We start from the raw sequence: 3602 nt of genomic DNA on the forward strand, positions 1-3602 counted from the left end.
GGTCAAGGCTCAGGGCCAATTGTCCTAGACAATGTGCGCTGCTCTGGGCATGAGTCCTACCTGTGGAGCTGCCCTCACAATGGCTGGAACTCACACAACTGTGGCCATGGAGAAGATGCTGGTGTCATCTGCTCAGGTGGGGATAAAATAGACCCATATCTCTCTCTGAGATGGTCTTGGTTGGGAAGAAATACACTACCCACAATAAGACCCACATCCAATCCTCTCTGAGGGATCCTTGTTTCCCAAGTTTTCCTGGAGGCATCAGGCTACTGAGTACAATGGAAAGGGAAGTATAGGTTCTGCTGTCCTTCCCTTTTTGGCCAACAGGGAAGGACCATTATCATTTGGCAACAACATAGCATTCTGGGAGAAAGGGCCATCCACTATCCAGTCAGCAGAAAAAATTTTCTCTTCCTTCTTGGTAGGATCATCTGCTCTGCCCACACCCCTCTTCCCAGGGCCTGATAATGATGAAGTTCTAGAATAAAGGTGAGGTTCGGTGGGCTGAGGTCTGGAGCTGATGACAAAGAAAGAATTCTTGAGACATCTTTGGTGCAAAATGGTGGTTTATTAAAGCATGGGGACAGGACCCATGGGCAGAAAGTGCTGCTGTCCCAGGGTTGTGAGGGTTAATAGGTTATGTACCTTGGAGTAGAGAGGAGGTAAGGAAAAGGAGGTTTCAATAGACTTTCATATGCTAAAGACGACCTACAAGATACAGGATACCAGAGGCCTTGCCATTGCCAAGGTCATATTGCCCTCTAGCGAGGTCTTAACATTCAGATGGGTAGGAGATTCCTAAGAATGTCACATATGTCCCACCCAGGAATGGGGGTGGGGGAAAGTTGGAGGGTGTCAGCTTTTGCTTTGTCCTCAGTCAGCCTTTTATTCCCTCATCAATTGCCAAGGCACAACTTCTGGGAGTATCGTTGGAACATAAACCACCTTCCTCCTTCATGCTTGTATTCTTTTGGGTCCTCCATGAAGCCTACTCAGAGAACAGGATTGCAGTCAACACTGAATTTCGGGAGGCTGTGAGGAGCAGTAGGGTTCTGGGGAAGGTATGGCAGCTCACTACTGATGAAGTTTGAGAATATAAGTGAGGCTAGGCTGGCTGGAGAACCAGAGCCGATGACCAAGAACAAATTCTTGAGATATCTTTGGTAAAAAATGGTGGTTTATTGTAGCCTGGGGACAGGTCCTGTAGGCAAAAAGAGCTGCTGCCACCGGGTTGTGAGGGGTGGCCGATATGTAGGATGGGGTTGGGGAGGTAAGGAAATGGGAGGTTTCAATAGAACTTTCATAACTAAAGAAGACCTACAAGATATTGGATACCAGAGGCCTTGTCATTGTCAAGGTCTTTCCCCCCTTTTTAGCAAGCTATTAACATTAAGATAGTTGGGAGATTCCTAAAGAATGTCACATATGTCCCACCCAGGAGTGGGGGTGGGGAAATGTTGCAGAGTGTCAGCTTTTGATTTGTCCTTTGCCAGGCTTCTGTTCCCTCATCATTGTACATGGAATGCTAAAGAAACACATAGGAATATGAGGCTTGGATTGACCCTTTAGAGAAACCCTAAACCTTATGTACCTTGAGAGCAGTGTACCTGGTCAGGTGGAACTGGGGTACTTCTAGACTAACTGCCCCAATTCATTCTTGATGTTTCTATGCAAAGGGAACACAATGCCTTTGATGGCCCGTCTAGGACAGGCAGGGGCGTTCGACCTCCTGGAACACCAACCCTCTGGCCCACCAAAGCAGGCAATATCAGCAGGACAGAGTGTGGGGCTCCCAGAGGATTGAGGGATTCAAGGCAGGCCCTGACTCTGTCCACCTGAGGGCATGAGAAACATGATCCTAGGTGGTATATGCTGAGTTGCTTCAACATTTGGTCAGGCTGGGGCAGCTGTGTGCTGTGTGATTGACTCTTGTTTCTTTCTCTCAGCTGCTTGGCCTCAGTCCACAATCCAGCCAGGTGAGTCATCAGCCACCCCACTCAGGCTTTTCTCTGCCACCCACCCTTCTATCACACTGGTAAAACCACGGCTGTTCGTAGAACCTGTGGACTTTTAATGTTCCCCACTGTAACTGAGATCCTGGCAATTCTTAACTGGATGGGGGATTCCCAAGAGTGTCACCTTCCCATGAGTTCATGAAGTTCCATCCAGTATGTGGAAACTGTCCCAAGAGATGGCTGTCTGTGGTTTCAGAGAACTGGACCCATGCACCATGAATCTCAGCTCCCATGTAATCAGGGGTTAAGTTGAGTGAGAGAACGGATGCTGAGGCTGGCGCCTTCCTACCAAAGAGCCACCAAGGCAGGCTGACTCTTGTCCCTGGGTCAGGGACAGCCCCCGATTCCTTTGAAATAGATGTGCTTCCAAAGAGGCAGGGACAGCAGTTGCAAGGGATGGGAGTGTCCCAGATGGTGGAGATGTTCTATGTACTGAGAGAGCTATTTGGCTCCACAGGGACCCTCAACACCCCTGACTCTTTCCGCCAAGCTTTTGCTATGCCAAAGCCCTCAGATCTACATGAGTTAAGCGAGAGGCATGGCAAACGTTTTCTACAGGACAAAAGAGCAAGCCAGGCTTAGAGATGTGGAGGCACCTGGTTGGCTTCCCCAGCGCCTTTGTCCCGGAAAAGCTAGTAGAGCAGGAAACTAGAAGAGGGGAGTGTGGCAGGGTGCAGATGGAAAACGTTCACAATGCCTGCCACAAATGGTTTTCCCAAAATGCTTTCCGTGCTGTCTAACTCTGGTCTTTACGGTTCTTGCCCTATACAGACACCACCTGGTTCACCACCACTGCAGCTTCAACCACAGATTTCGGTAAGTATTTCATCGACCCTCCCAGGATCATTTTCAGCTTCTAGATAAAGCTTGGGTTTGGAAGTGACAGGAGGCATCTCATGGTGTGTCCTTCCATAACCTCGTTCTTCTGTGTGTGTGTGTGCGTGTGTGTGCGTGTGTGTCGCTGGGGGATAGAGAGAGAAGTCTCTGAAGATCAGATCCCTGGTCTCATTTTACAGGGTGGCCCACTGATTCCATGGGGATCCTGGGCTCATGTTCAGCAAAGGTCCTCCCCCAGGGGCTCCGTGGAAGCCCTGGAGGCCTCTCTAGGACTGCTGGAACTATGCTGGTCTTGTGGCTCCCAGGCCATGGGGTTGAGCCCTGAGAAGAGGAGGGCCATGTTCTGGGATGGTGCCTCTCTTCCCAAGGGGCAACCCTTCCTGGATGTTGGCAGAACCAAGTCTGAATGATACGGGAGACTAGATGTTGTCCTCTGAGGCACGGGTCCCGTCATGCCCCAGTGGCTGGAGAGCTCCATGCTGGGTGTGCCCAGGGCGCATTAGGCTTGTCTACCCCCTCACTTCCATCCATGTCCTGGGTTGCTTCTTTCAGTGGAGCATCCTCAACCTTGAGCTGACTGGGACGTCTCTGCTCTTCCCTGTGCTGACGATTGACCTTTGTGCCCAGGGGATTAGTTCTGGATCAAGCCTTGGGTCTAACAAATGTTCTAAGCTTATGAGCTTGAGAGAGACATGAGGGGGATTTCTGTTCTGGATCCCTCAGGGACTGATTCAGGCTTGGCCCTGA

General features: G+C 50.2%; 1 long non-coding RNA gene across 1 annotated transcript; it reads left to right on the forward strand.

Annotated features, from left to right (window-relative positions):
* Positions 1-6: 6 nt before the first annotated feature.
* Positions 7-3602, forward strand: LOC132009050 (uncharacterized). Its single transcript, XR_009401775.1, has 4 exons — positions 7-136; positions 1950-1979; positions 2790-2834; positions 3579-3602. It is a non-coding gene; the product is annotated as an uncharacterized LOC132009050 (long non-coding RNA).

Source organism: Mustela nigripes, unplaced genomic scaffold, assembly GCF_022355385.1.
Source record: "Mustela nigripes isolate SB6536 unplaced genomic scaffold, MUSNIG.SB6536 HiC_scaffold_3725, whole genome shotgun sequence".
Classification (NCBI taxonomy): Eukaryota; Metazoa; Chordata; class Mammalia; order Carnivora; family Mustelidae; genus Mustela; species Mustela nigripes.